We start from the raw sequence: 12,930 nt of genomic DNA, 5'->3' as shown, positions 1-12,930 counted from the left end.
GCTCCCCTGGGCCAGTCTGTCGCAAATATTTCAGATAAGCTTTTCTCTTGATAAGGCCTCCTTTGTTTGAGATCTGAACTGGCTCTTGTTTGGTTAAGATCCTGAACAGACCAGGAAAGATTTTTTTTAATTAACAGACTTTATTTTTTAGAGCACTGTGAGGTTACAGAAAATTGAGCACAGAGCTCCCACGTGCCTGAGGCGGCTCCTGCCCTGGCCGTGGGGTGCAGCGTCCAGGCTCTCGGCTCATGCCCCTTATGAGGCAGGGGCCTGGCTGGGACTGGGGTCGCCATGGGGACAGGGACATCCCAACAGGCCTGGCGGACAGAACCTGCTCCCCAGCACTTTCAGCCTCGAGGGGGCGCAGACAAGTAAGCAGGAGCGGCGTTGTTCAAGAGAGTGATACAGGACACTCCCAGGACCCTGCCCGCCAGCAGGTGAGGCTGCTTGGGCTGGTGCTGGGGGTAAGCTCTTTACACAGTGCTGTTCATGGCTGTGTTTTATTAGTAAGATCCAAAAGTTACAAATAGCCTCAAGGTTCAAACATGGGAATGTGGTTAATTAACCTCAGTATCAGGTAGATGAAATACTATGCAGCCAGCAAAAATAATGTAAAGATTAGGTAATACCTGGAAAACGCTTACAACATAATTTCAAGTGAAAAAAGGGCAAAATACAACATTGTACTTACATGCACTAACTGGGGCACATAAACTATATATACACACTGGAAAGAAATACATCACACTTAATGGAGTTGTATTTGGCGCTGAAGAGATGAAGGCGTATTTCTTTAACGAGTACCTATGTCTTATATAACAGGTGGGAAAAGGGTGAGACAAAGAAGTGACCCAAAAGTGCAAATCAGTTTTAATGCCATTGGGAGGTTATGATTTAAAAGTCAGCTTTGACATTTAGCTATTTCTGATCATTCACTACAAGCTAGCTTACAAACTATACCAAGGTAATTTGCATATATACTCATAAGGCAAATTTATACATAAACATGTACTTTCACACATATATACTATGTATATACACACATACACATATATACACACAAACAACATACATATATATGGATACATATGTGTATGTGTGTGTGTGTGAGTATATATAGATATATACATCAGGATTTTCTTTCCTTAGGAAAAGTTTCAAATCTTAATTTCTTTGGAAAAAAAAACCCCTTGAAGGTGGGCTTCAAATGGTCTTATGGGAACAGATGACCAGTCAGGATTTATGAACATATGATGTAGAGAGGAATAATTTTTTGCATGACATGTTCCTGGCAGGGTGTCAGCCATACATGTTCAAAATTATTTTTTAATTAATTTCAATGGTTAAAAAAGAAAAGAAAAAAATCATTGAGTAATTAAATTCCCTGCCTCTAAGCATTTTCACTTAAATGGATCCATTTGTTTTTTAACTGACTCAGTACAAATTCATGGGCCAAAAAAATGAGGTCTGAGCTAGTAACCTCGCCTCAGACCGGAAACCCGTCCGCTCAGAGCCTAATCCAGGCCCAGCTTAAATCCCCTGTGATCCCAGGGGAGTCACATGGGCTTGGATTTCCACTTCTTACCAGAGAGTTAAAAATCACTGGATTCTGAGGTGCTGGTCGCTGGCTAGTGGGACAGGGACTGCGCACGGCACTGGCTGTGCCCCGTCTGGGCACAGAGAATGAGCTGAGGGCTCCGCAGACAGTGCCGCGCCCCGGCCGCTCGCCTGGAGGGCTGTGAGGGCTGTGAGCCGGGAGCGCTCCTCTCCTCATCGAAACACAGGAATCACAAAGCACTTCTCTCAGCAAGCCCGAGCGAGATAAAAGCGGACTCACGTGTCAAGGGTCTGTCTCCAGGTTGGATCCCAGGCAATGGTTTTCACTGTCTCCTCCCAATTCTTCTCTAATAATTGATTCACCAAACGGTTGAGTGGAAGCTTGTACCTTGCCCTTTGGCAAAGGCTGGTTTTGAGTGAATGATGATGGCCAGTTTGAATGAGCACTTACTATGTACTGTGCACTTACCCATACTAGCCATCACCCCTTCCAGGCCCCAGGATTACTAGGGCTGTTTTCCCAATAGACAGATGGGAAGGCTCAGTAACAGTACAACTGAGATTTCAGCCCAGGCAGGCGGACTCCAAGCCTACATGCGTAACCCCTGCTCTAAGCTACATGTGAAGGGGCCTGGAGCAGGGTGTGAGCAAGTTCACTCTCCATCGTGAATGCTAATTAGGATCATAGGTACCCACACCGCTAACCTCCTCAGCCCACTCCCACCAGCCCTCAACTCCAGGGGTCTGATGGTAAGACCCAGATGTGGAAGCCAGACAGGATTCCATTCCAGCGCCACCATTTTCCAGCTGTGTGATCTTGCGTGGGTCACTGGACCTCTCTGTCCCCGCTTCCTTCAGTTCCAAGGTAAGGAGAGGACCCCCCCTCACCGGCTGCTGGACTAAGTGAAACAATGAACCGGAAGTGCTTACAAGTCAGGACCTGAGACTCAGAGAGGCGGCCTGACGTGCTCCACAGTTCCCAGCGGGTCCCCCACCCGCGGTGATGGGATCTGGGGAAGGAGGGACTCGCACACTTTTCCTGTAGAGGACCAGGTAGTAATTACCTTCAGCTTTGCAAGCCATTCGGTATCTGTCACAGCTACCCAACCCTGTTGTCGTGATGTGACAGCAGTCACAGACAATCCATCAACGTGTGAATGTGGCTGTGTTGCAATAAAACTTTATTTACACGAAGAGGTGGTGGCCCTCAGGTTGCAGTGTGCTGGCCCCAGTGTAGATGGGGCTGAGGCTGGGTGCTGTGGACTAAGTCAGAGTTCTGGTAGGAAGGAAAAGGAAGTGTGGATTCTGGTAGAAAAGGTGCAGAATGTGCCACAAGCACTAAGCTCAGTCTATGGAGCAGAAGCTGGGAAGTGTAACAGAGATGCAAGCGGAGGAAGGGCGCGGCCCGGAGTCTACCGTGTTCATAAAGAGGGGCGGGAGGAATGCCTCGCTCCATGAGCTCCCAGGTCCCCGACACCAGTTCCAGGTCTGCTTTCCAGGATGAAAGTTTCCCTTGGTTTTTAGCAACATGGGCAACTGTGGCTGCTGTGCCTGCCTGCGGGGCAGTGGGGCGAGGATGGGGCAGTAGGAGGCCCCTTTCTACAGCCGGGCTCTCCCACAGACAGTCTCCTCTGTCAGGGCACAGGCCTGAGTCAAACTCCCCCAGCTCCTTCCTGCCTTGGGACCTTTGCACGTACAGTCCCCTCTGCCTGCACCATCCTCGTTCCTGTCTGTCCTTCACCTGCCAACTCCCCGCTTCAGGCCTCAGCATAAGCACCAACTCCCAAGCCAGACACCTACCATTATGGCCTAGGCCCCCCTTTTAGCAAACTCCCATCCACCTGCACTTCCCCTTGTAAGTCTAACCACACTGTGGCTCTTCGGTATTTATTTGTCTCCCCCGCTGGACGGGGAGCCTGGGCGGGCGGGCACCACATTGGTCTTCTGGTTGCCCCAGTTCTAGCTCAGGATCTGACTCAAATATGTGGTGAACAAATTAATAAATGAACAGAAAGAGAGCGAAATCTCCTGTTCCAACAATGATGTTAAAACTCAGAATGTCTGAACCCTGTTTTCTCTTCTGTTTTCCCACTTTCTTGTTTCCCAACTTTATAAACAGAGGTCAAATGAGTTCACAGAAAGGACTACGCTCTTTTACTTTTTAAGTTTTCCAGTGGCTGATGTATTTCATTAGCATTGAAAACAATATAGCTCCGTTATACATTTTATATACGCTACTACTCCACATATGTGCAAATTTGCCTCTAAGGGCAACTTAGTATTTTTACGATATGCTTTCAATATTTCCCCATTGTTCCAATGTAATATTTTTTGCTATTAAAAACCATAATAAAGTTCTAGAAGAAAAGAAAATAGGGTAATTCTAAGCAAAGAGAAGCAAGATATTAGGACTCGTATGACAGCTTTTTCCTTTGCCTTTGACAAGAGAAGAGTCTGAAATTAGCTTTACCTCCTTGGTTATAAAAATACATTGAGCCCTGGCTGGTGTGGCTCAGTTGTTTGGAGCGTTGTCCTGCACACCAGAAAGTCACAGGTTCAATTCCTGGTCAGGGCAAGTATGGGAGGCAACTGATTGATGTCTCTCTCTCTCTCCCTCCCTCCCTCTCTCTCTAAAAATCAATAAAAACATATCCTTGGGTGCGGATGTTTTAAATAAAAATAAAAATACATTGAAATAGTCACAGGCAGGCTTTAGGTTTACCTTGAACTTGTCGCACTGCCTCAGCTCTCTCTATCGAACAACTGGCTTTTAGATCAGGGAGCCTGGTTAGTGGTGTTTGCTGACTGCTGGCTGTGTCCTCACGCAGCAGAGAGAGAGCTCCGGTCTCTTCCTCTTCCTGGAATAACACTAATTCCATCGCGCCCCCCGTTATCACCTCGTCTAAACCTAATCACTCCCAAAGGCCCCACGTCCAAATGCTATGGCTTTAGGGTTATGACTTCAACATATGTACTGGGGGGAGCGGGGTCCATCAGTCTGTCACGCTCAGTACTTTTAACATTGGTTACATGTTGGAAGGATGATGCTTTGGGTATATTGAGTTAAATAAAGTATATTATTCTAATTCCTTTCACTCTTTATAATGTGGCTATGGGAAAATTTAAAATTACCCACGTGCCTCATACTTCTACAGACAGTGCTGGGTTAGCTAGACCATGGGTTCGTATCCACGTGCATAATGTAGTGTGTGACCCTGAGCAACTAATTGTGCCTCAGGTTCCTAATCTATGAAATGGGCGTTATACCGACGCGCAACGGTGAACTGTTTCTGTTCGCACCATCACCTGGCAGACAGCGCTCCCAAATGAGCCGTCTTCCCCAGAGCAGGTGTGTCTGCTGCATCCTCTGGGGGGCTGAGGGGGTCGCTCTCACTTCCCACTATCCTGGCAGGACAGGACGAAGGATCACACAGCCTTTGGAGAAGAACTGATTGGCAGGGAGACACTAAGCAAGGAAAACAAACAGGGCCCCCCTCTATGTGGTTACTTAAGAGAAATGCCTGAAAACAAACAAGCAATGAAAGAAGTAGTCAGGAGAAATCTCAGTCGTTAATGAGGTGCCCTTAGAACTCACGCCAGGCCCCAGAGAGGAGGGGTGGATAGAGGAGGGTAGCAAAGGGCAAAGGAAATGGAGGGGAGGAGACAATAGAGACTACCAGAAGCTTGACAAGGGGAAGCTGACTCAGAGTTCAGGTGAAGGAGAGGAAGGAGGTCCCGCGTTTGCAAGTAATTATTTAAACATTTTGCACCTTTCAAAACAGTGGACAGCAATTTCCAGCTCCGAATACCTTTGTCCTCTCCCACTGCAGGGCCCCTCTGAGCCCAGCTGGCAGAGCGGCGCTCTCGGCACCGGCTCCTCTGCCCGGGCCCGGGGAGGGGGCCATCCCATAGGGTCCCTCCCTCCGTGTGCTGCCCCCGCCTGGGGTTCAGAGCGAAAATGCAAGGATGGTTTGTCTGCTCTCACTGGGATGGAACCAACTGGAACCCACTCACATCCTGCACCAGCCAGTAGTCATATGGTGATGGATGAGGGTCAAGAACCTGCCCCTGACCTGTGTCCTAGAACTGGGCTTTACTTAGAGCCCCTGGTCTCCTGGGGGGAAGGGGGGGACGTTGACTGAGCCCCACAGCAGCAGCCCTTGGGCCATCAAGAAGCCTTTGTCAGGGGCACTCTGTGGGTATTTTGGTGAGCAGGTGAGAGCTGCTGGTTTTGCAGAAACAGAGTCCTACATCCCATGGTTTCAGCAGGCCCCTCTGCACCATAAGCCACCTGGAGATACTGGTTTCTAAGATGCCAGATGCCGAGCAACCAGGCCTAATGGAATACTCACTTGGCCCGCCCCCAAAATCAAGAGATTCTGATTAGGACCCTCCCCAGGCCAAACTCCCCAAGTCCAGGCTCTCCTGTGCCTCTGCTCTGCTCCTTCTCACGTCCGTCCACATTGGCCGCCACGGCCCAGAGTTTCCCAGAAGGCATTGCATGTGCCATTCTCCCCTCCCCTGGTGCACTCCATCATCACCCCTCCCAGCAAATGCCCTGCCGTCTCTTCCTGGCCCCTGGAGAAATCTTTCCTGACTTTCTCCTGCTTCCATCTGAGTTCAGTGCTCCCTGTCTCTCCTCTGCCCCCCACGCCGGCCCATGCACAGCTATTGTTGGCCTCAGCTCTCTGCATCATAATTATTTCTAGGTTTATTCATTCCCATGTCTGGCTGCCAGTTCCTGGGGGCACAATGAGTGCCACAATCTAAATCACCTTGGCATTTGCACATTGCAGGTGTTGAATGCAAATGGGCGAATGAATGAATGAATGAATGACATAAAACGGAATAAGCAGGGAGTTCAGAGTTATTCTGAGCCCTTCCTCTTTAATGAGGAACATGGGGGTCAAGACCGTGGACTCTGAAGCAGCCAAGCTGAGTTTGAATTCCAGCCCCCAACTCCCTCCATGCTGTGCAACCTTGGGCAAGTAACTTAACATCTCTGTGTGCAATGTTGGTCACCAAGTGACTTTATTTGAAGTGCTTAGAGCAGCACCAGGCCAACAGAAGAACCAGGGACACTGAGTAGTGTCCGCTGTGATCATTCCACTGGCACTGAATACAAAGCCAAACGCTTTTTGTATCATTCTGATGTTGATCCCAACCGCCCACTCTGAGCTCACAGCTTAAAACAGAAGGCAAGGAGTTAAACCCTTCAGCCTCAGGAAAGAGGGATTAGCAGCATTGTGTCTGCTGAGTTACTCAGCTCCCTGCCTCTCCAGAGGAAAACAGCCTTGAAAGATTAGATTATGTAGTGTGAACCGTGGCCGGGACAGCAGCACCCGAAGAGGCTGCTGTCTGCTGCTGTCGCCTCCCAGCTAAGCTGAGTCTCAGGCTAATTTCCCGTAGGTGGTCTGGCCAGATTTCCTGGAGGCGCAGGGACAGAACAAACAGCCTTTCCCATCCCCCAGGATCACAGCATGAGAGCACTTTTTGAACCTTTAATTAAAGAACTGAAAGGCCGTGTCCACTCTGCAAACTCCACGCACTTAATTTTTAAAACAGCAACACGTCGCGCGCTCTCGCGGGTGAAGGCCCCTGGCTTTGGACTCTTGAAAAGTGTTCGCCTTCAAGAAAAATAACTCAAGCCGATGACCTGTGCCTGACCTGCTTCCACGGGCATCTGTCCTCCTCGGAACGGTCTTCACTTCTCCAGGTGTCAGGGCTGCGGGAGACGCTGACGAGGGACGTTTGGAAACTGTCCAAACTATGACAGTGCATCGTTCCAAGACAGCCACGGCCCAGCCCCCCTGGAATAGGAACATGCCCTGTTCCAGGCATGACATGGACCAGTGGGCGTGGAAAGGCCCGCTTCCGGTCGAAGGCTGGAGAAAGGAATGTGTTTGCTCTTCAGAGTCATGCGACCCCCAGAGATTCCAACCTGGAGCACACAAGCCAAACTCCAGACGTGATTGAAACGAAAGGTTCTTGCAAAAGCGCCACAAAGCCTGACGTGGAGGCTCTGCCCTGCGGCTTCCCGAGGCGTCTGCCCCGGGGCCGGCCTCTTGACCTCTCTGGGCCTCGGTTTCCTCATCTGTAGAACTATCAGCACCTGCTTCCTAGGTGGGTAGTGAAGATGCCATGAGACTTCGAACTTGAAGACTCTGTTTTCGAAACTGTATTCAAGCAGGAGTGTGACCTTCAAAGTAATCTATAATGTAATAAAGACACCCCCTCTCCCCTCCCCCCCCCCCGCCAAAAAAAGAAACTCATGTATGACTAATACCTATTGAATCATGAGAATTCAGGAATCATTTTTAAACAGAGTCTTTGGTGGCTCATAACTTGAAATTAAAATTAATAAACCCGGAGGAGAAAGCTGCACAGCACCGACTCCCCACGTGCAGGAGCGGCAACCAATGGAGCCATCAGAACAGTGAGTGATGCTGCCTGACTCTCACTGATAGCACAGGCCCAGGAGTTAGAAATCAGAGAACGCCCAGCTTTTGCTTCTATATTTGTATCAACCAAGACCGCTTTGGGTTAAGAATCAAACACTCAAAATGCAGAGGTGAGGACAGCCCTGGCTCGGGGCCACTATGGAACAAGGCTGGGGGTGGCCCAAGCCCTTTCATTTGTTCAAAGCCTCTTCGAAGAAGACAGCGGAGGGGACAGAGGTGCCCCAAGCTGGGCCTAGTCTCAGGATACAGAAAGGAAATTCAGGAAGGTAACTGGTTTCCGAAGAATGTGACACACGTTCTTCCTGGTCTTTCTTTTCGTACACATGCACACGCACGCACGCACACATGTACACACATGCGCATGAATGTGCACACATGCACAGCAGCAGCCAAGGAACTTCTAAAACAAATTAATCCCAAAATTAAGGGTGAGGAAGAAACCTCCCCCAGGACAGCAATGGCGTTTGAAGTGGGGGCTCTGCTTGCTTGTTTTGAGCTCTCACAATCTCTCTCCTGAACAGTGGGTGAAGCTATCTTTGGGGATCAGCAAGATCTCCCGCTGGCTTTCGGTCAAAAGCTGAACAGATGTTCCGGCAACGAGAGAACCAACCTCCAAGACCCATTATGTAGTCGGAGCTTATGGACTTGCAAACCCACAGAACACTCACCCCCCCCCCCATCACACACACACACACACACACACACACACGCACTCTTGGTATCACATCACTCGGATGATCAGAACTGCCCGTCTACGGGGCCCCAATAGCCATTATTAATTGCCTAATTCTCCTGGGAACTTGCAGCCCTGGGCTGCAGGGATGGTCCTGTGGGGACCTATTCCATGGTCTTGCCCTGACACGAACACTGGAGCTTAATCTTGGAAGCATCTCTCCCTTAGCCCCATCCCAAGCTCTACCGTGCATGACAGCTTTCCCAGGTGTGCGGTCCTCACCTCCCAGCACATCCCCTTGTGGGGGCCTTGGTCTCTTTGATGAATTCTGCCACCTGGTGCAGGACTTTCTGTAGGCATCTGGGGGCCTTTAGAGAGGAGGAGATGATAGTTGCTCTAAATGGGCCTGAAGAAGACACAGACGGAGAAGCCCCACGGGGTGCTGTGACATTGCTGCAGAACATGTATTCCTAAGGACAGGAAACCCGGCGCCCGGCCACCTGTCAAGTAACGATCGCGGGGAGGGGGGACTTCTGAGAGTGGGGTATCTTCTGGGGCCCACTCCTCCCCAAAACCAACCACACAGCCCCTTAGACACTGCCACGCTGTTGGAGGAGACCCCCCACTCACAGGGTGTTGATGGCCGTACCTGCCAGTAGGTGGAGGCAGCTGGTGGTGGTAATGGAGAATGAAAGAGGGAAGAGACACAGCAACAAAAATCAAAGGCAGTTACGACAGTGTGTGACCTTCCTGTAGTTTGGGTGTTCAACCCCACCTTCAATCCATAAACCATGAATCCTGGTTCTGTCACAGACACCTCAAGAGTCCTGATGAATCCAGTGTGTGTGTGTGTGTGTGTGTGTGTGTGTGTGTGTGTGTGTGTGTGTGTGTTTTGTAAAATACACATAACATAAAATGTCTCATTTTAACCATTTTTTAAGTGTACAAGTTAGTGCTATTTAGTATATTCACAAGATTGTGCAACCATTTCCTCTGTCTAGTTTCAAGACATTTTCATCACTCGAAAGTGAAACCCCATACCCATTAGCAGTCTCTCCCACCCGCCTCCTCCTACCCCAGCACCCTGGCTTTCTGTCTCTATAGATTTATCTCTCTGGGTGTTTCATATACATGGAATCATACAAGTCTAACCTTTTGTCCAAATCTAGTTGTTGGGCGATCCCAAAGTAGCACTCAGCCCCAGTGGGAGGTGGCAGCTGGAGCAGATGGCCTCACTCCTGGGAAACCGAGTCAAAGTGTGAATCCTTCATCTTCCCCATCATTCAGTTCACATTTGTAAGCATTTATGTAGCCCCTGCTCTGTTCAGGGTGCAGCATGCAATTGCATGGCGTGAATAGGGGCAGTCTCTCTTCCAAGAGCTCACACTACCAGGAGGGCTTGTGAGGGTTTGTAATCCCCGTGAGATGAGGGGTCCCCTTACCTGACAAAGCTGGCATCGCCTTTACCTGCGTAAAGTGAGGGCCAGGACCAGGGTGAGGGAGCAGGTGCTCCGGGTGCACCCTTTGAGGTGGCACTCCCTGTCAGAGTTGTGCAAGTGCCCGGTTGGCACCTGAGGGTGGATGCCCCCTGCATTGTGTAGCTGGAAGCCCCACTCCCCGCAACCCAGTCCTGACAACACACAGATCACAGGGCTTCCTGCAGGCTGGGCAGGGCACCACGGACACTTCCTACGTCCTTTAACTTAGGCATCACAGCAAGCCTAGGAGGGGGCTCGAGCTCCGCGCCTCCCCTCTCCACATGGGGCTCAGAGAGGCGAAGGAATGTCCCGAACGCCCCAGAGCGTGTGTGTGGCAGAGCTGGGGCGTGAGCCCAACTGCAAAGGATCACAGAGCTGAAACTTGCCACCTTAATAATGAAAGCATATGTCCTTTCATGGTGTCTCACCCAAAGTGGGGACATTTTCTGAGAGCCTCACCCTCATCAACTCCGATATATATGTTGCACTCATCGATACTTATTTGGCCCTGTCCATAAGAAGTAACCGGGGCCTACCCCAGAAGTCCACTGTCCACAGCGCCATCTCCCAAGACCCTCTGCCCATGGCCATAAATATGGGTGCGGTCGCTAGTTTCAACTAAGATGGGCATGCCTGCCATCAGAACACACATGCAGGGATCAGTGTCCTGCGTGTCCGTGTCACACACCACTGCCCCACACACAGACACGCTGGCTGGAAAACAGCACAAGATTCCTAAAAGGGCCCTGGCTGTATAGCTAAGTGGTTAGAGCATCGGCCTGCAAACAGAAGGGTTGAGGGTTTGCTCCCCTCCCCTGGTCAGGGCACATCAGGAGGCAACCAGTCAATTTTTATCTCTCTCATCAATGTCTCTCTCTATCTATATATATATATATATCTTCCTTTCCCCCCACACTCCCTCCCCTCCCTTCCACTGTCTCTGAAGAGCAATGGAAAAAAATATCCTCAGGTGAAGATGAACAAAACCAAACCAAAAAGATTCCGAAAAGGTCCTACAGCGGCACAGAGAGGCACATTTCTGAGTTTTTTTTTTAAATATTTTTATTAATATTTAGAGAGAGAGAGGGAGGAAGAAGGAGAGAGAGAAACATCAATCTGTTGCCTCCCACATGGGGATCAAACCACAACCCCTTGGTGCACAGGACAATCCCAACCACTGAGCCACCCCGGCCAGGGCACAGCTCTGGTGTTTGTAGATGCCTGGTGGCCTGGGGCTGCCATCCTCTCCCATAGCGCAAGCCTGAAAGCCCTGCTCATCTCAGCCAGTATCAGGGTTCCCAGAGGAATAGAACCACCGGGAGGCAGACGTGTGTGTGTGTGTGTGTGTGTGTGTGTGTGTGTGCCCACGCGCGCATATGTATTAAAACAACATGGACCTGTCACTCTGAGACTGGGCCCTAGAAGTAAAATGGTCAGTGCGGATGGAGAAATTAGCAAGAACATACATAACACTGAAATCTAGGAAGTCAAGCCCTCCTAAGAAAGGCCCTTAATATGTTCAGGAGGGCCTTGTGTAATTGCAAATATATGAGAGAAAATCATAAACATACTTTTCATTATGGTCGAAGAAACAGAAACGAAGTCTACTTTACAAATAAGGGGGGAAGCCCCTCGTCTGTGAAGAGGGAGGGGCAGGGGAGGGAAGGAAACATTTGGGATTAAATATTGTCATTTGAGCGGCGCAGCTGATGAAAGCCAGGAAATTCGCAGTGTACGCACCGACAACCTGCCACTCCGATTTTACACTCCGGCCCGAACAAAGGCCGCACTGTGAGGGCCGGGCGGCGCTGGCGTGCCTGCGAGGAAGGGCGCAGGTTTCCTTTCCATTTAATGGCTTCTCAATGTCGAGTGTGAAAACCAAAATGTTGTTCTGTGGGGCCGACGCTGGGCCCTGCTCCGCCCCCAGGCTCGGGTGAGATGCTCCGTGATGAGGGACAGGGTCCCCAGCCCTCTCTTCACCTCAAAACATTCACATTCAAGGGTGCTCCCACCCAGGGGTCCCTTCCTGTCCCCATCTGGACATAGGAAGGCAGCCATGACGTCCCCGGGGTGCAGCCCAGACACCCCTGGCGCTGTCCCCATCACAGGACATCAAACCTGGACAGAAAGCCAAAGGCCAGCATGCAGGAGCCCACTCACCCGGCTCTGCATCTGGACCGCATGAGTCAGAGTCAAGAGGGAAAGCCCCATAGAACAGCGCCCACTGCTGGCTGGCTCACACTCTGGAGTAGAAATGATGGAATGCACATAAGTCACAGGATCCCAGTGTCCACCCCACCCCCCATCTGTTTACTGAGTCTAGACATCAGTGTTAGAAAGGATGTAGATCAAGCATGTCAAACTCGCAGCCTGCGGGCCGCATGCAGCCCACAACGAATATTTTTGTGGCCCAGCCACTAAAATGGTATGTAAGAAATGTTTTAATAACAATTTCGTAACTTAATTTTTACAATATCCTGATATACATAATTATTAATAACGAACTACAACGTTCACTAATGACTGATTGCTATAATCGTGTTGCATTCATTTCCCTCATGCACAGGCGCACCATTTCTCTCCACTAATACTAGCAGCGAATATTTTAGCAGCCGATGGCCACGTCATTAGTCTTGGACTGACTTGTTTGGTGTGCGTGACAGGAAATATTTTGCTTTCGGAGAACAAGAAAGATAGGTTTATTTGCCTTGCGCTTATTAATTTGTGCAGTTATTCAGTGTCTGGTAAGTTAATGTTCAAG

This window comes from Myotis daubentonii, chromosome 15, assembly GCF_963259705.1.
Source record: "Myotis daubentonii chromosome 15, mMyoDau2.1, whole genome shotgun sequence".
Classification (NCBI taxonomy): domain Eukaryota; kingdom Metazoa; phylum Chordata; class Mammalia; order Chiroptera; family Vespertilionidae; genus Myotis; species Myotis daubentonii.
This window is presented reverse-complemented; position numbering follows the sequence as displayed.